Below are 21,006 nucleotides of genomic sequence, written 5' to 3'. Positions count from 1 at the left end.
TTATTGTACCCTCTAGCATGCAAAACTTTTCGTGGAACTATGTTCCTGGAGAGATAGTGAAGGTAGGTGAGAGTGTTATTTTTAAGTAATGCCTCTGATGTACAGGGTTATTACAAATGATTGAAGCGATTTCACAGCTCTACAATAACTTTATTATTTGAGATATTTTCACAATGCTTTGCACACACATACAAAAACTCAAAAAGTTTTTTTAGGCAATCACAAATGTTTGATATGTGCCCCTTTAGTGATTCGGCAGACATCAAGCCGATAATCAAGTTCCTCCCACACTCGGCGCAGCATGTCCCCATCAATGAGTTCGAAAGCATCGTCGATGCGAGCTCGCAGTTCTGGCACGTTTCTTGGTAGAGGAGGTTTGAACACTGAATCTTTCACATGACCCCACAGAAAGAAATCGCGTGGGGTTAAGTCAGGAGAGCGTGGAGGCCATGACACGAATTGCTGATCATGATCTCCACCACGACCGATCCATCGGTTTCCCAATCTCCTGTTTAAGAAATGCCGAACATTGTGATGGAAAGTGCGGTGGAACACCATCCTGTTGAAAGATGAAGTCGGTGCTGTCGGTTTCCAGTTGTGGCATGAGCCAATTTTCCAGCATGTCCAGATACACGTGTCCTGTAACGTTTTTTTCACAGAAGAAAAAGGGGCCGTAAACTTAAAACCGTGAGATTGCACAAAACACGTTAACTTTTGGTGAATTGCGAATTTGCTGCACGAATGCGTGAGGATTCTCTACCGCCCAGATTCGCACATTGTGTCTGTTCACTTCACCATTAAGAAAAAATGTTGCTTCATCACTGAAAACAAGTTTCACACTGAACGCATCCTCTTCCATGATCTGTTGCAACCGCACCGAAAATTCAAAGCGTTTGACTTTGTCATCGGGTGTCAGGGTTTGTAGCAATTGTAAACAGTAAGGCTTCTGCTTTAGCCTTTTCCGTAAGATTTTCCAAACCGTCGGCTGTGGTACGTTTAACTCCCTGCTTGCTTTATTCGTCGACTTCCCCGGGCTAGGTGTGAAACTTGCCCGCACGCGTTCAACCGTTTCTTCGCTCACTGCAGGCCGACCCGTTGATTTCCCCTTACAGAGGCATCCAGAAGCTTTAAACTGCGCATACCATCGCCGAATGGAGTTAGCAGTATGTGGATCTTTGTTGAACTTAGTCCTGAAGTGTCGTTGCACTGTTATGACTGACTAATGTGAGTGCATTTCAAGCACGACATACGTTTTCTCGGCTCCTGTCGCCATTTTGTCTCACTGCGCTCTGGCGCCAGAAACCTGAAGTGCGGATTCAGCCGAACAAAACTTTGAGTTTTTCTACGTATCTGTAGTGTGTCGTGACCATATGTCAATGAATGGAGCTACAGTGAATTTATGAAATCGCTTCAATCATTTGTAATAGCCCTGTACAAGGTGTACAACTCTGCTTCCGCCGTTTGCCGATAGGTGGCGACAACGGTAAGCAGCGGTCGAAAGAAGAAGATCGCAGACGCCACGCAGTTAACTCTGACCTCAGTCAACATAACCTCATTCAAACGTTACTCGATTTGTGTCTGCAACATAAAGTTGTTCTTGATTGAAACTGTCAGTTGACGAGCCTAATTCTCGTCATTTGTGGGAGGTTTACTGTTTTGTTTCAATATGAAGAAAACAGTGGTTGAGTCTCATCGAATGCTCTCAAGTACGTATGATAGGACGCTGTTAGTGAAAGAATGTGTCGTGAGTGGTTTCAACGCTTCACGAACGGTGATTTTAACCTCATGGACCGGCATAGTGGTGGATGAGAGAATGTTCTCGAAGATGCAGAATTGAGTCATTGCTGAGTGAAGACTTGCGTCAAACTCAAGACGGATTGGCACGATTAATGGGAGTGAGACAACAAGCCATTTCAAAACGTCTCAAGTTTACGGGCATGATTCAGAAAGAAGGAACTTGGGTCCCGTGTGAGCTGAAACCAAGAGACGTTGAACGGCGTTTGTGTGTTTGTGAACAATTGCTTCAGAGGCAAAAATGGAAGGAATTTCTGCATCGCATTGTGACCGAAGACGAAAAATTGGTTCATTACGATAACCCTAAACGGAAAAATTCATGGGGATATCCCGGCCATGCTTCCACGTCGACGGCCAAACCGAATATTCACGGCTCCAAGATCATGCTCTGCATTTGGTGGGACCAGCTCGGTGTCATGTACTATGAGGTGTTAAAAGCAAGTGAAACAACCACAGGTGCTCGTTATCGAACGCAATTAATGCGTTTGAGCAGAGCATTAAAAGACAAACAGCCGCAATACAGCGAGAGGCACGATAATGTGATTTTGCAGCACGACAACACTCGATCCCACGTTGGAAGAGGTCAAAACGTACTTGGAAACGCTAAAATGGGAAGTCCTCCTCCATCCGCGGTATTGTCCAGACATTGCTCCCTCTATCGCCTGTTTAGATCAATGGCTGACCAACACTTCCGATCTCATGAAGAAATCACAAATTGGATGGATTTGTGGATCGCTTCAAAAGATGAACAATTTTTTCGATGCAGGATTCGTGCACTGCCCGAAAGATGGGAGAAAGTAGTGCCAGCGATGGAAAATACTTTGAATGATACATGTGTAACCAATTTGTTTCATTGAAGCCTCAAATGTTGGGGAAAAACGGCGGAAGCAAAGGTGTACACCTTATATTAAGTCAAAGCAGTGAAAAAAACTATTTAACTGCATTTATTTTGTTTGTTGCATGTCACCCAAGCCAGAGCAGATCTATTTGCTTTGTAACCGGTGTTGGTACCTGTGACGAGTTAAGAACCGGGACATTTCGAACGAAAGGTAGCACTTTATGCATTAAATGTGCAGGTCTGTCTAACATTCGTCTGTTTTTATCCTCTCACCACAACTAAACTATAAATATCACACTTGAAGCTTACAATATTTAAAAATTAACAGTGTTTATCTTATAAATTGGTGCAAATCAATGGGCCTGGGGCCGGAACTTACAGACGTACATATTACCTGATGTAGCGGCCTTTAGAAGCTTCTTGTCATGTAGAAAAAGATGATAGAACTCTCCCCAAAGAACAGTTTCCATAGATACAAAATGGCAAACGGAACCAAGGAAGTAGGGACTCGAGTGCGTCCCGTTATGCTAATGTAGGGAGTTTGGACGGATACAGAAAAATAGGGAAGATTCCTATAAAATCGGATAGTTGGTAATCCTATTCCTAACAGTTCTGATTAACGTCAGCCATGGAAAAACCTACCAGCCGATGGCAAGCCCACAGGAGATGACGACGTTCTGCGCACGGTCAAAGAACGAATCAATTATTCTAAATACATCAAACATTGCAATTTTGTGATGTTGTTAAAGAGTTAGTCTTTGTCCACCTGCCGAAAGCAAAGTTTTATCTGCCAGGCTAATCACAACATTGAAAGTATTATGTTTCATTACGACACAAAATTTTGTTAAATATTGTAAGTGATTACTAGTGAAGAATAAATAGAAGCTGATTCACAATTTTTTTAGTATATACGATCAGTGAAAAACGCGTTGGAAAATTTAAAAATTTATCAGAAAAAAGGTCGTAAGAATATTAATGAACGTCCCTGAAGGCTTGGTTGTTGCGTAAACCAGCGTAACCAGTGGAATATTTTGCAGCGATTATTTCAATTTTAACCAAAGATAGGAAGTCAACAGTCGCTGTTATACGTTCTAATCTATATAATTTTTTTATGGGAGATACAGCTAATGTCTAGAATTTTTAATAAAATTTACATAAACCAAAAGTCAGTAACGACATGTCAGGTGCAACATATGAACTACGGAATATCTCTGCAGTAGCGAAGTCAGAGAATCGCTGTACTTTTTCACAGCTAAAATAAACTGAGTACATACGATGGAAATTATATTTTCAACGATAAGAAGGTTTCTCCTCCTGTTGTCTTAATTCTACGAGAGCCTAAAAAGAACCTCAACTAATGGGTGGAGAGAATAGGTAACAAATGTAGCTATGAAGAAAGATCATAGTAAAAATCTCAAAATAGTGATCACTCAGAACTAATGTAGTGAGCACGTGACGAGGGTTTGCATTCACTCCCTTTGCTTCTAACCGCTTATTGCTACAGCATTCCGACAGGACCTGATGACAGACTAGAACGTAAAACAACACCTAGATCGCGCGTGTAACGGAAAAGTTTGAAGTAATAACTTATAGAATATCATTCATTTTCAACGTTTTGTATAAATGGATTGGGTATAAGGGTTCCCAGTGCGTAAATATATTTTCTTAATCCTGTCAACAGAATAATCGAAAGTTTTGCCACCAGCCACTGGTTATCTACAACAGGGCGTGCCACTAAAAGTTATGATGGGTATGGCAAATTGACAATTAGCTTGCTATGCAGGATCTGTTGCCAAGCAGTTCGATTTTGCCAATTATTGCATCGAAGAGCCAGAAAATCATTACCACCTGCTTAATAGCGTGGTGGCCCACATTTTGAACGTAGTACAACGGCGATTTTGCGTGACACGCAGAAGTATATGGCACCAAATGTCAACGCTCACGGCATGTAATTTCTGTAAATGTGAGGGAGGAGCTGGCATGCAATCGTGTCTCATATGTTTCATCGGGATCAGATCCGGCAAATTTGGATGCCAAGGCCTCAACGTAAGTTCACCATTATGCTCCCAAAACCATTGCAGCACAATTCTGCTCTTGTGATGCGGACATGATACTGCTGGAAGATGCCAACGCCATCAGAGATGGACTCAAGCATTAAGAGAATAATATGTGACTGTATTCTGAAGAGAATAATGTTCACGTAGTCCATAGCTGTCACGAGGTCTCTGATTACTACCGTAGGTCCCAAGGAAGCCCAGGTGAAAGCCCCACATAGCATAATAGACCGACTGCACTCACAGGTGCGTCGCAGAATTGTCGCAGACGTTCGCCTGGCTGTGGCGGCCTGGTGTAACGAGAAACGTGATTCATCAGACTAGGCAACGTTTACACTGAGCCACAGACCTATCTCGATTATCCCGAGCATACTGCAGTCTTAACTGATGATCTTCATCTATACGGATACTCTGCAAATCACATGTAAGTGCCTGGCAGAGGGTTCATCGAAACACCTTGACAATTCTCTGTAATTCCAATCCCGTATAGGGAGCGGAAGAAACGAAGACCTATATATTTCCGTGCGAGCTCTGATTTCCCTTATTTTATTATGGTGATCGTTTCTCCCTATGTAGGTCGGTGTCAACAAAATATTTTCGCATTCTAAGGTGAAATTTGATGACTGAAATTTCGTGAGAAGATTCTGCCGCAAAGAAATACGCCTTTGTTTTCATGATGTCCACCCCAAATCCTGTATCATTTCACTGACACTCTCTCCTCTATTTCGCAATAATATAAAACCCGCTGCCATTCTTTGAACTTTTCCTCTTTGGTACACAAAACGGATCAGGAAACTGTTGCAGAAACAAGGAAAAAAAACATGCCAAATTCAAACAGACGCAAAATCACCAAAAGTGGCGATCTTTTATAGAAGCTCGAAATTCAACGCAGAGTTCAGTGCGAGATGCTTGTAATAGTTTCCACAACGAAACTTTGTCTCGTAACCTGGAAGAAAATCCAAAGAGATTCTGGTCGTATGTGAAGTATCCTAGCTGCAAGACACAATCAATGCCATCTCTGCGCGATAGCAATGGAGATACTATCGAAGACAGTGCTGCCAAAGCAGAGTTACTAAACACAGCCTTCCAAAATGCCTTCGCAAAAGAAGACAAAGTAAATATTACAAGATTCGAATCAAGAACAGCTGCCAACATGAGTAGTGTAGAAGTAGATATCCTCGGAGTTGTGAAGCAACTTAAATCACTAACCACAAGAAAGTCTTCCGGTCCAGATTGTATACTAGTTAGGTTCCTGTCAGAGTATGCTTACAAAATAGCTCCATACTTATATACAACCGTTCGACGATGAAAGATCCGTAACCAAAGACGGAAAATTGCAAAGGTCACACAAAAATTCAAGAAAGGTAGTAGGAGTAATCCACTAAATTACAGGCCCATATCATTAACGTCGATATGCAGCAGGATTTTGGAACTTATATTGTGTTCGAACATTATGAATTACCTCGAAGAAAACGGTCTATTGACACACATAGTTAACAAGGATTTGGAAAACATTGTTCTTGTGAAACACAACTAGCTCTTTACTAACACCAAGTGTTGAGTGCTATTGATAAGGGATCTCAAATTGATCCCGTATTTCTGGATTTCCGAAAGGCTTTTGACACTGTTTCACACAAGAACTTTCTTGTGAAATTGCGTGCGTGTGGAATATCGTCTCAGTTACGTGTCTGGATTCGTGATTTCCTGTCAGAGAGGTTACAGTTCGTTACCTAAACATAGGTACACGCAGGGGGCGTCTACTGCGAAGCCCATTTAAACAATGTGCACTGAACACTGTGCTCTGAAAAATTTGAACATTGTAATGTGGCAGATCAGTCGCTGATTTCCGCCTGTCCTGCTTTAGGGAGCGGGCAAACCTCCGACCTCCGCGTGCTCAGAGATGTGGATGTCCTATACATTGCACACTTATCTGTTCGTGTGTTCTGCTTACGTACTTTCCTTACCGCATCACTTGCCCACAGCAGCACCAGGCGACATTCAATCTCTCGCTCGGCAGTGGTCGTCATGTATTAGGCCATCAGCGTATATCAGCATTCATGTGCCTCTTTCCATCTCATACAAAAATGATAAAAAACTGTCATGAAATAAATAAAGAAAATCAATTGCCTGGTCAGTCTACTGCTACAACTTCTTCTTCACCAAATCACTCCACTCTCGCAAAAAGTAAACCGGACAACACAGTTACGATTCTGTGGAAAGCTGACCTGGAGCGAAAATCTAGAAGGAACCGGAGTCCGGCAGACAGACCCGCTTTTAGAGAATTGTTGTTTGAGTATTTAGATGACCAATCAACAGTGAAATTGCAAATCTGTTTGTGGGAAATCTAGTTAGGGTGCTTTATGGGAAAGCTAGTCTGAGTGCCACTGTAGTTTAGTAACAGCAACGAACATAGGCCCTAATGAATCCGAACTCACGGGACTGTATAACGCAGGGCCGAAGAGCCCTAGCAGTGAACTGAAGTTGGAAGGCTGTCATATACAGTTCTATAAACCTAAACATGTCAATATATCCTCCTTGCTGCCTTCATTTTGATAACGTTGATACAAGTGAACCGTACGCGAGCATATCGCTGTGTAGCACATTTTGTCGTAAGTTAAGTTTCCGGAAGAACAACTGAACGGTTAAACGGTGTACGATACAAGTCGCAGATTCCCTATCTAACGGCTTCCAGGAACAACAAAAATTTGATCTTCAGTATTTCACATTGTTGTTGATAGAATTTTAAAATTTAAAATTCTTTCATAATTTAGTCATTAGGAGCTTTAATCTTTAATAGACGTGCGTTCTTTGGATCAGCCACAAGAACATTATTGTAGAGGAAAACTGCGTTTTACGACATACTTCCCCACGTACTTTTTTAATGTGTTCCACTAATACATGTTTCTAATTACTTTCTTTGATGTGATAAGCCTAAGTGAAAAGCTATTCTGAAATTCCATCCCATTGCAAAATGTAATTTTTTAAGTTTTATGTTTCCAAAGTTGGCAATTATTCTTGTGCGTAATGTTTCCGAACTTGAAATTGGAAAAATCATTGCAGAACTGATATAACGTTTAAAAGTGTTGTCAACATAGGCATAACAACTTACACATTTTTAATGCATTTATTTCACGTTGTTACACTATTTTTATCGAAGATGATACAGGTGGGTGAGCTATACTACTTTTTTCTCTATTTTCTTAGCTGGGACGTTAGTGGTATATGTGTTAATAACTTTTACGAATACCCAATTCTTCTTTTGCAAAGTTTTCCAACAATACTTGTACTGTCTATCAGGGTGTCTAATTTTGCCCCCTGACAAACACGTTTAAATTTAGAAGCTGAACAGTAACTGATGTACGACAGAACCCTACGGAACACCAAATGTAGTTTCACATAATTCAAATGACATTGTAAGATCTGTTATTTACTTAACACTCTAGCGTATGATTATTAAACAAGAATTGTGCCGGGCAGTTCGAGGTCAGGCACTGACGATCAAGCGACAAAAATAAAAATCAAGTTCTAGGAATAGCAGAAGAAAATGATATCGTAGAATAACAGCAAATTGTCAACCTCCCACACTTCTAAACATAGTTGTGTAATTTTAACCAACGGAAAAGTAATGAATGACTTTATTATTGGAGCGTCCAACAATTTCTGAACATGAGCGACCATAATGCCAACCGGTCATATCCCCAAGGTAATATCATAGAGCGGAAGGCAGAAACAAAGTGCACCTGAATCTCAGTCAGTTCCTAAACAATCTGAATTTCAAGAACGAACTCTTCACAGATAGTATCCAGAAGCGAATCACATAAAAAAATGAAATCACAGAACTGAAACAGACCAATGACCAGAACTGGCTCGAATAGGGTTATAACTTGGAGATCGAGTGCTAAGGGGTTGTGGGGACACAAGCTGTATGGACTTCCGTCCCCTAGAATACCGCTGCAAAAACAGTATCTCTGGACCTTGGGCAGTGTGTTTTGAGACGCCATGTGTATAAGTTGCATCTGTCCGTATAATGTGTATAAATAAATATTGTGTATGTGAATTTGTAACGTTGAAAGTCATTACACATCATGAACATCGTGTTCGTTATCCAAATCCTACACTACAGTGTTATAACGCGTTGGAAATGATCGTATGATGACATTGGCTGGGTGTTGTTCGGCCGTCTGGTGCAAGTATTTCTATTGAACGCCACTTCGGCGACTTGTGCGTCGGTAATGAGATGAAATGATTAAGACAGCATGAACATTTAGTCCTCGAATGAAGAAAATTTCCGAGCCAGCCAGGAATCGAACCCGGGACTAGCGACCTATAGGCTGCAATACTAACCATTAGACCAGAAGCTGCGGGAAATACGTGCTACGATAGGATAATGGAACCTTAATATGGAACAGAATCAGGCAGATTAAACACGACAGATTTCTACAATAACAATTTGAGTACATGGGAGTTCGATTCTTTAAAGAATCAGGAGTTTACTGGTAAAATACTATGTGAAACACAGCAGCTCAAATATCCAACTATATTTTTATAAGATATCAAAGTGGTGCTAACATTGGCAGCTTGCTTTGAATGTAGAGTAATGCCAAATCTCAAAAATCAAATGGCTCTGAGCGCTATGGGACTTAATTTCTGAGGTCATCAGTCCCCTAGAACTTAGAACTACTTAAACCTAACTAACCTAAGGACATCACACACATCCATGCCTGAGGCAGGATTCGAACCTGCGACCGTAGCGGTCGCGCGGTTCCAGACTGAAGCGCCTAGAACCGCTCGGCCACACTGGCCGGCGCAAAATCTCACACTTAACAGTACACATGAATTGCAGTATCATGGGACTACGATATCAGTATTCCACCATTAGGAACAATCAACTCGTACAAATTGTTGGGTGTCATAATTTGTATGGATATGAAATAGAACGATCATTTAGACTCAGTCGCAGGCAGAGCACGAGACAGACTTCGGTTCATTGGCAGTAAACTAGGAAAATGGTCAGCCCACAAAAGAGACTGCGTAAGGAATACCGGTTCGTGGTGTCTTAGAATACTGCTCATGTGGGTGGAACCAATACCAGACGAGACTAACAAGGGATATTGAAAGTATACAAAGAAGGACAGCACGAATTATCATAGATTGCTGTCACAACGGGGTGTCACGGAAAGAACGAAGAATGTGAATTGGCTTTGCTTGAATACTATTCCGCGAAAGCCTGTTGACTAAGTTTCAAGAACAAGCATCGACTGAAGACGTGAGGAATATATTTCAGTCCACTGTACGTCACGTATGTAGGGACTGCGAAGACAAATTCAGCGAAAGATAGCGCGCATTGGGGCGTTTAAGCCGTCGCTCTTTCCGCAGAAACGCACTTGCAACGGGAAGAAACGCCAACGTCCGGTAGTATACTACTTACTACGTACCTTCTGCCACGCACTTACAGTGGTATTCAGAGTATGTATGTAGATGCACGTAAATGATTCATTCGCTTTCGAAGTTATATATCTTCCGAAGTATTAGATGTGCTATTGTGATTAGTACATGAACAGAACCGTAAACTCACGGAGTTCGCACCAGTTGTAGTTACGAGTGTAGTGCCTCGATAAAATGGCGACAAAGCATTGCGCGTTGGAATATCCGAGATGTTTGTGTGTTTCAGCAGTGCAGCGTGCATGCAGAAGGAATTACGGAAAAGATCCGTCACGGAAACGAGCTTTGTGCGTTGGTATCGACAATTGAGGGAGACTGGTTGTGTCTGTAAAGAGAAAAGTACCGGTCGATCAAGTGTACCAGATGCAACTGTGGAGACTGGGAGGGAAAGTTTCGAATGCAGTCCAAAAAACCCAACAGTCCGCGCAAGCCACGAACTGCGAATACCACAGCGAACTGCGCGAGAGATTTTGTGACGGCGGTTACTCCTCAGACCTAACCGTCTGCAGCACCTGCAACAGTTAAAACCGCAGGATTATGGCCGGTGTCTTCTGTTTTGCATCAAAATACAGAAAGCATCTGAGGATCAACATTTCGTCTCTGAGATGATATCCAGCGACAAAGCAACCTTCGGTTTATCGGGAAAGGTTAATAGCCACAATGTGGAAGTTTGGGGCACTGAAAAGCCTCATGAATTTGGGAGAGATGAACGAGATTCGCCAAAGGTTGATGTTTCCTGTGCAGAGTCACAGGTGAAGTTGTATAGACAGTTTTCTTTTCCTGTGAGAATACTGTGACGGGTACCTCTTATCACGAAACGCTGCAGATGTGGTGGTTTTCACAACTGACTGCAGATTATGAGAATTTCTGCTCCTAACACACGAGGCAGCCCCTCATGTACGATGTACGTCGCTATGTAAACGTCAAAATTCCCGCATCGCTGGACTGAGCGTAATGTTAAAGATAATGTGGCTCTGTTTGCTTGGCCTCCAGGTTGCCAGATGTAATGCCTTCTGACTTTTTTCGGTACTTTAACGGTCGTATTTGTGCACCCCACTGCTAGCAACACTCGAATGGCTCAGAGAACGCATTAATGCTGCTGTGATTGTCACTGACTGGGTGTTACTAAACAATGTGTCGAATGAACTTGACTGCCACTTGGACGTGTGTCGTGTGCCCAGACAGACTCTCAAAGAACATTTTTAAAGCACAGAGTGCAAACACAGTCTAACATAACAGTCGCGACACTTCGCCTCGATTTTGTTGCCTACAGCGCCAGCAGCGCCCCAAGCGGTCGGTAGGTTGAACTGTGAGTTCGGCGCGATCGTGAAAGCGAATAGTGATTATTTATTTTGAATTATACAATGGTTTTTACCATCGGGAGCGTTTGTAGCGCAATAAATTGCAGCAACAACAGGAAGAAGACACCACAGCTGTCTTTTTTTAGGTTTCCTAAGGATCCTGAGAGGTATATACCATCATGTTACTAAACTGTATCGTCAGGATTCACTTGCAAACTATATGTGAATAAATGATGATTGTTTCGTTTTAGGAGCAGAAAATGGCTAGTTAATAGCAGACGAGAAGACCTTATGAAGAAAGAGCCAGTTTACCTGTACAATAATATTAGGTTTTGTCCGCTACATTTCGAACAAAACCAGTTCATGAACGCAGACGATAACAAACTCGTGTGGAGTGCAGTACCCACACTGTTTGACATTCCAAATAAACCACCGCAACTGACGATGAAGAGGAAACAGCCACAAAGATTCGACAGTCAATCTAAAGCTGTAAAACAGTCCTATGACACAGAAGCAGCCAGTTCAACTCTCCATGTATCAGTGCCAGATTCGTGTGAACGTCAACACAGACATGCTTTGGCGATGAAGTGGTTAGATTAAGTGCAGCTGTTCGTGTCTTACAAAAGCGTGTGAAGTGTCAGAATGTGCAGATCGAGCGAAACTATTACGGGACAAGCAAAGTGCCTACAGACAGATTGTTTGAAAATTATTCAAATATGTGGTTTTTCGTGAAATGTAATGTAATCAGCTAATTATAATATTTTCAGCGTATTTCTCCCACTATTTGGCAGTTGCTTGTCCCACTTAGAATAATATAGAGGTGAAGGTCGTACTTGTGGCAACAGGCGGCAATGACACACACAGTAGGCCTACAGAACGATAAACGAGCTGTCGATCGCTTTTGCATGTAGAGGTACATTTCTGTCCTTCTCACATGTGAATCTGTGTGTTTATATTCTTTTGATATCAACGTGGTAAGCTGCAATTCTGTCCAATGTCACAAGTGTTTCTTCCCGAATGTGTTGTAGCTTGCCACTCTATTCATGGTTTTTGTCCATACTTGCGCTTATTTTAGAATCACTTTTAGAAACATATATGCCTCCTGATACTACACAAACTCTTGGAGGCAAGAAAATAACTCGAATAATTCGGAAATTAGGTAGGAAATGGATGTAAACAAACATTATGCTTACGACGCGTCTGGCGTTCACCTTACCTGCCACTTGGAGCGCTAGTGTCGTTCCATCTGTCAAACGGCAACAACTTTTACAGCAGTGAGTGTCGCGACTGATATGTTAGACTGTGGTGCAAACTTGGTGAGTATATGGATCTTTTTATGTATGAATCATATTTGTACTTTCAGCAGTTTGGAAAAATAGAGCTTTGAAAACGAATGAATTATTTATAATATCCCTGTATAGATCCAGATATGGGAGTTAATGTTTTTTAATGACATTGTAGAATAAACCACTTTGGTTGCAGATTACGTTTAAAAATCTGTTTTTGCAGCCTTTTGGAATCCTCCAGGTGGTAGTAATAAAATATAGAGCGAACGGTTATCAAAAGCTTTCAGAGAAACCGTGGACCGAATTATACGACGGTGAACCAGAAGTTGAGAAGGGAGTGGTAGACTTTAGAACAGCGAAAGCGGTGCTGCCTGCCTTCGATAGAAGACTGCACAGCGCATGCATCGAATGCTTTAAAACTCTTCTTTAAACAGTTAGCGAGTCACAGGAGTACAGCGCGCTATAGAGGGACCGGCGCCTGTTTAATTAGAAGTAAGGAAGACTATAGATCTTTACGATTGTGGGCAACCATAGAATCAAAACACGCACTACTCAAACAAGTTCTCGACAACCGATGCCACTTACTCAAATACCGCAGCCAAGATCAAGAACCCCGTTGTGGATCGCATGGACACCAGAACGCTGTTGGCTGTATTCCTTAAAGTTGTCCGAAGTTTCCCGGCTTAATAATTCTTGAAAGTCTCCTCGGTTTACTGCCGGATGCTCAAATTAACATGAATCGATATTTCGGCGCAATTCACCTATCCTTCATTTTCAGGAAAGAATGCTACTGCTGAATCCCGCTGAAAACTGTCCTACAAAAATTTTACAAATTGTTTTGGGCACTGGGCAATACAGATTTGCTATTTAAGTAGGCTGTTTAGATTTTTATGTTGGTAACGTCACGTAGCGCTCTGTATGAAAAATTACTGGCTGTGCTGTGTGCAGTCTGTGGCTGGTTGGCATTGTTGGAATATTCGCTATTGTAGTGTTGGGCAGTTCGATGTGAACAGCGCATAGCGTTGCGCAGTTGGAGGTGAGCCGCCAGCAGTGGTGGATGTAGGAAGAGAGATGGCAGAGTTTTGAGAGCGGACGATCTGGACGTGTGTCCGTCAGAAAAACGAAATTTATAAGACTGGATGTCATGAACTGATTTTATATATATATATATATATATATATATATATATATGACTTTTGAAAACCATTAAAGTAGATACATTGTTTGTTCTCTATCAAAATCTTTCATTTGCTAACTTTGCCTATCAGTAGTTAGTGCCTTCAGTAGTTAGAATCCTTTATTTAGCTGGCAGTATTGGCGCTCGCTGTATTGCAGTAGTTCGAGTAACGAAGATTTTTGTGAGGTGATTCATGAAAGGTATAGGTTATTGTTTGTCACGGCCATTCTTTTGTAGGGATTAAGGAAAGATTGCGTTGCGCTAAAAATACTGTGTGTCAGTTTAGTGTTGATCAGAATAAGTAAAGAGAGAAATGTCTGAGTTTGTTCAGTTCTGCTCAGCTGTTTGCAAAATCAAATAACGTAAGAGGTTTATCAGCACAGTAATTCATTAATTTTTCAAAGGGGAGGCTACGGCCTGAAGTGATTTCTGTAAGTCATTCGAAATTTGTATCAGTATGTTTGGCGGAAACTTAAGTCGAAGTAATCCGAAAATGGGTCCAGTGTGTTAACCACGACGCCATCTCGCCTAACCATGTCCATTCTGTTCCTTCCATATTCGTGTTAACACCCAAACCTCGAGATGTCTGACACTCAGATTGCTACCAAACATTGTATGTCGATAGAGTATTAACAAAACACCAATTCAGTTCGTGCCATGTGCTGTCGTCCAGTAGAATATGCGTAATTAAAAGTAACGCCAGAACTACGGAGCACAGGAAATGTTGTAAACCTCGCGTGGATGAGTTGATAGTGTGAGATCGTCGTACCAAATGTCCCGTGTTCAAACCCCGTTGTTGTTTCAATTGTTTACGCGTGCAGCTGTTACATGGGAGTACACATTCCTAACATTTAAATAGACTTTACGGAGTTTGTAGCAATGATCTTTTGGCAGTCTACTTTCGCTTCGTTAGTTGAAAGTAGCAAACCTATAGAGAACTTTTGTAGAGGTAGGTGTGGCGTTCTGTCGGACATGTGCAACAGATCGGGCACCACTCATGATGAATCAGCTGGTGCATTTGTTGTTTCACACAATAAATACACTCCTGGAAATTGAAATAAGAACACCGTGAATTCATTGTCCCAGGAAGGGGAAACTTTATTGACACATTCCTGGGGTCAGATACATCACATGATCACACTGACAGAACCACAGGCACATAGACACAGGCAACAGAGCATGCACAATGTCGGCACTAGAACAGTGTATATCCACCTTTCGCAGCAATGCAGGCTGCTATTCTCCCATGGAGACGATCGTAGAGATGCTGGATGTAGTCCTGTGGAACGGCTTGCCATGCCATTTCCACCTGGCGCCTCAGTTGGACCAGCGTTCGTGCTGGACGTGCAGACCGCGTGAGACGACGCTTCATCCAGTCCCAAACATGCTCAATGGGGGACAGATCCGGAGATCTCGCTGGCCAGGGTAGTTGACTTACACCTTCTAGAGCACGTTGGGTGGCACGGGATACATGCGGACGTGCATTGTCCTGTTGGAACAGCAAGTTCCCTTGCCGGTCTAGGAATGGTAGAACGATGGGTTCGATGACGGTTTGGATGTACCGTGCACTATTCAGTGTCCCCTCGACGATCACCAGTGGTGTACGGCCAGTGTAGGAGATCGCTCCCCACACCATGATGCCGGGTGTTGGCCCTGTGTGCCTCGGTCGTATGCAGTCCTGATTGTGGCGCTCACCTGCACGGCGCCAAACACGCATACGACCATCATTGGCACCAAGGCAGAAGCGACTCTCATCGCTGAAGACGACACGTCTCCATTCGTCCCTCCATTCACACCTGTCGCGACACCACTGGTGGCGGGCTGCACGATGTTGGGGCGTGAGCAGAAGACGGCCTAACGGTGTGCGGGACCGTAGCCCAGCTTCATGGAGATGGTTGCGAATGGTCCTCGCCGATACCCCAGGAGCAACAGTGTCCCTAATTTGCTGGGAAGTGGCGGTGCGGTCCCCTACGGCACTGCGTAGGATCCTACGGTCTTGGGGTGCATCCGTGCGTCGCTGTGGTCCGTTCCCAGGTCGACGGGCACGTGCACCTTCTGCCGACCACTGGCGACAACATCGATGTACTGTGGAGACCTCACGCCCCACGTGTTGAGCAATTCGGCGGTACGTCCACCCGGCCTCCCGCATGCCCACTATACGCCCTCGCTCAAAGTCCGTCAACTGCACATACGGTTCACGTCCACGCTGTCGCGGCATGCTACCAGTGTTAAAGACTGCGATGGAGCTCCGTATGCCACGGCAAACTGGCTGACACTGACGGCGGCAGTGCACAAATGCTGCCCAGCTAGCGCCATTCGACGGCCAACACCGCGGTTCCTGGTGTGTCCGCTGTGCCGTGCGTGTGATCATTGCTTGTACAGCCCTCTCGCAGTGTCCGGAGCAAGTATGGTGGGTCTGACACACCGGTGTCAATGTGTTCTTTTTTCCATTTCCAGGAGTGTATAAACAATCGGAATCGTGGAATAAAGAAACAATTCAATCACACTTGCAGAAGTATTAATAGCCCCATATGAAACTTTCTCGCATAATACAGTAAAAAATAATTATCTGTAGGATTTGAACATGTGACCCTGCGTACGGCGATCTAATGCTCTACCAACGTCCCCACGGGAGCTATACGTGTTAGTTACATTACGCTTTTGCTGTGCTCCGTAGTTCTGGTGTTACTTTTAATTAACATTTACGCCCGTCCTGCTGGACAACAGCATATAATACTAACTCAGACAGAAACGTTGGGTACCGATCTGAGTGTCTGACATCTGGAGGTCTGCATGTAAGTGATGTGGCTCCTCCTCCTTTTTGTAGTCTTTCGTGAGTGCTACATTTTAGTTAGTTACGTTGGCGGGTGAAGATGCCTTTGACCTCCAGGGTCGTGTTCAGTTCACTTTTTTATTTAAAGCTGGGAAGATGAGTCACATATTTCATTAAAATCTCTTTAAACAGTAATAGTGGACGTAACGTAACAACACGGACCAAATGGATGAGTTCCAAGATGAAGTAATTGGACGTATCGTAGCTTGACATCGTCGTAAATTGTTTATCCACACGGCCTGTTATTAAACAAGCTCAATCTAATTCGATGAACAGACACTATTTGTTTTTAATTAGAATTAATTTCAAGCACTCAGAAATGAAAATAAATGTCTTGACAACTTATATTCGTCGTGATTAAGTTTTCACGTCAGATTACATGCTGAAAGTCAGAGAGGTTGCTGCAATGTAGTCGGTGAAATTCTTCAAATAAATGACAGTTAGCCGATTGCTCAGTGTTGCGATCGGAAGTTAACTTTATCACGAAAATTGTTTAACTGCTGTTGGATTGAGACTGATTTCAAAATTATAGCAAGTGCAGTCTAGTATTTTTAAACCAATCAGCCACAGGCGTAAAATCGTAACACTTCAATAACTGCACATAGTAAAATCCACAAATAACGAAGCTGAACCAGAGATTACTTCGGATTCTGTTTTATTTGTAACACGTACGAAACGAAACTTTCACAAATAACACTTTTCAACACCAAACATAAATATAGCAGAGATTCTAACAGGGAGAGCCAACAGAACAGAAACGGTCTAAAACATACACTTATACTAATAAAAACAAAACACTTAACAATGTAACACCTACTTGTTATTCTGAAGCCTTTAGCTTCCTTGAAAAATCTTAATTATTATATTGTATTAATAAACTTGTAAATTTCAAGCAAAAATTGGCATAACTCATCTAAATACATCAAATTAAATAAAAATAAAAATTTCAATTACTATTCTACGAAAGAGAGGCTACAGTGCACAGACAGACGTCAGAGGAGGATCTTCCGCGCTGTTGAGCTGGTCTAGGACAACACAGTCGCGGGGTGTCGTAAACGGAAATGAGCGAGTGCGAGATTTCACGCGAGATTAAAGCGAAACATCCAGGACACAGGTTTCCCACGGCGATCCAGATATCAGCGACAAAAGCTTCAGCCGCAGGAAGTTGAAGGCCAGCGGGCGTGAAGGCTGGGAAGGTTATGATGAGTATGACGTAGCCCACCTCACCTGTGCTGTGGGGAAATTCTGGAAGCTCCCACGTGCCGATCTTCTGTGCAGCTGTGAAACGGATTCCGCGCCGGGAATAATGCAAGGACGGCCACACAATGCTGTATAAGCACCGCCAGGAAACCCGCAAACCGCCGTGAGTCTTCATTTCGCATTTGTAGCTGTTCCGTACAGAATCATGCAGCCCGGATGGTCTCTACACTAACAAGTGGAAGCTCGCAGACACAGCCAACTGATTAGGCTCGTATCTGGTAGGTCGCTTGTGTACCACCTAAAATGAAAGGCTCTAATACATTATGGCTCAACCCTCCCCTAAAGTTCATGATGCGTAATCCAGACAAAGTTGACCGAATCGATTTGTACTGAAAACCGAGCATTTTTGATCATTCGAGGTCTGTTCACAAAATTGTTCTACTCTTTCCTTTTACTTCTTGTGCTTGGTCTCCTTCGAAATATTCGCCTCCACAACGGATACCCCGCTCCCAATGCCGTTTACACTTCTGGAAGCAGTCCTCGTACGCCTCTTGCTGGATCGCACGAAGCGCCGTATGCGAATTTTCTTCTGTATCATCTACATCTACGTGATTACTCTGCTATTCACAATAAAGTGCCTGGCAGAGGGTTCAGTGAACCACCTTCATGCTGTCTCTCTACCGTTCCACTCTCGAACGGCACGCGGGAAAAACGAGCACTTACACTTCCCTGTGCGAGCCCTGATTTTTCTTATTTTATCGTGATGATCATTTCTCCCTATGTAGGTGGGTGCCAACTGAATGTTTCCGCAATCGAAGGAGAAAATTGTTGATTGAAATTTCATGAAAAGATCCCGCCGCAACGAAAAACGCCTTTGTTTTAATGATTGCCACTCCAATTCACGTGTCATCTCTGTGACACTATCTCCCCTATTTCACGATAATACAAAACGAGCTGGCATTCTTTGTACTTTTTCGATGTCATCCGTCAGTCCCACCTGAGGCGGATCCCACACCGCACAGCAATACTCCGGAATAGGGCGGACAAGCGTGGTGTAAGCAGTCTCTTTGGCAGACCTGTTGCACCTTCTAAGTGTTCTGCCAATGAAACGCAGTCTTTGGTTTGCTCTACCCACAATATTATCTATGTGATTTTTCCAATTTAGGTTATTTGTAATTGTAATCCCTAAGTATCTAGTTGAATTTACAGCCTGCAGATTTGTGTGACTTACCGCGTAATCAAAATTTCTTTTAGTACTCATGTGAATAACTTCACACTTTTCCTTATTCATGGTCAATTGCCACTTTTCGCACCATATAGATGTCTTATCCAAGTCATTTTGCAAGTCGTTTTGATCATCTGATGACTTTACAAGACGGTAAATGACAGCATCGTCTGCAAACAATCTAAGACAGCAACTCAGATTGTCTTCTATGTCGTTAATATAGATCAGGGACAATAGAGGGCCTACAACACTACCCTGCGGAACGCCAGATATTACTTCTATTTTACTCGATGACTTTCTGTCTATTACTACGAACTGTGACCTTTCTGACAGGAAATCACGAATCCAGTCGCGCAACTGAGGCGATACTCAGTAGGCACGCAGTTTGGTTAGAAGACGCTTGTGAGGAACGGTGTCGAAAAGCCTTCTGGAAATCTAAAAATATGGAATCAATTTGACATCCCTTGTCGATAGCACTTATTACTTCATGAGTATAAAGAGCTAATTGTGTTTCACAAGAACGATATTTTCTGAAACCGTACTGACTATGTGCCAATAAATCGTATTCTTCGAGGTACTTCATAATGTTCGAATACAGCATATCTTCCAAATCCCTACTGCAAATCAACGTTAGTGATAATAGGCCAGTAATTCAGCAGATTACCCCTACTTCTCTTTTTGGGTATTGGTGTGACATCTATCGTCGCAGATCTTCGTACTCTCAGCGCGGTTCTGAACTTTTTATTTCCTAAGTCCGAAGGGGGCAGGTCTGGAGAGTACGAAGGATGATGCAGCACAGTGATTTCGTTTTTTGTGCAATAGTCACCCACCAACAGGGACGAATCTGCGGGTGTGTTATCGTGTTGCAAGAGCCATGAATGGTTTCGCCACATTTCAAGCAATTTCCTTCTCGCATTTTTTCGTAGCCGTCACAACACGTCCAGATAGTACCATCGATTAACAGATCGTCCCTATGGCACGAATTGATGATGAAGTAGTCCTTTAAAGTAAAAGAAAATTATCAGCATGGCTTTGACATCTGATCTGATGAGCTTTTTTTAGTCTGTGAGAACGTTTCCCGACCCACTGTGAAGACTGAACCTTGGTCTCAACACCATAACCGTAAATCCACGTTTCATCACCACTTATGATTCTCGTAGGGAACATCTCGTTCTCATTCGCGCGATCCAAAAGCTATTCACAGATTGCGAGGTGAAGTTCTTTCTGGTCTTGCCTGATGGGCGGTGGGCGGTGGGACGAACTTGGCGGCAACACGATGCATTCTAAGATACTGTGTCATGATTTTATGACATGATCCAACTGAAGTGTTAAATTCTTCTGCAATCTATCGGACCGTCAGTCTTCGATTTGCACGCACAATTTTGTTGACGTTCCTGACGTGGAAATTAAATGAGCGTTTGGCATCGTTGGCCGGGAGACCCCTTGCGGGGCAGGTCCGGCCGCGTTGGTGCAGGTCTTATTACATTCGACGCCACATTGGACGACCTGCGCGCCAGATGGGGATGAAATGATGATGAAGACAACACAACACCCAGTCCCTGAGCGGAGAAAATCTCCGACCCAGTCGGGAATCGAACCCGGGCCCGTAGGATGGCAATCCGTCACACTGACCACTCAGCTATCGGGGCAGACGTTCCTGACATGATCGTCATCTGTAGACGTCGAAACGCGTTCTGAACGAGGGTCTTCTTTAACTTCCGTTCGGCCATTTTGAAACTGTGCGAACCACTCTCTAACACCGAGTACGGCTTAAGCACTCGTTACCTTAGGCTTCCTGCATCATTTGGTGTGTCTCTGTAAAGGTTTTCTTGAGTTTCACTCAAAATTTAATGCAG

The 21,006-nt window shown here is 43.1% G+C and overlaps 1 protein-coding gene across 1 annotated transcript in view; it reads right to left on the bottom strand.

The window, feature by feature from the left end:
- The window catches only part of LOC124775317, a 444,140-nt gene that overhangs the window by 3,521 nt on the left and 419,613 nt on the right, over positions 1-21,006 (bottom strand). The gene's annotated exons all lie outside the window — the stretch shown is intronic.

Source organism: Schistocerca piceifrons, chromosome 2 (assembly GCF_021461385.2).
Source record: "Schistocerca piceifrons isolate TAMUIC-IGC-003096 chromosome 2, iqSchPice1.1, whole genome shotgun sequence".
Classification (NCBI taxonomy): Eukaryota; Metazoa; Arthropoda; class Insecta; order Orthoptera; family Acrididae; genus Schistocerca; species Schistocerca piceifrons.
This window is presented reverse-complemented; position numbering and strand designations above follow the sequence as displayed.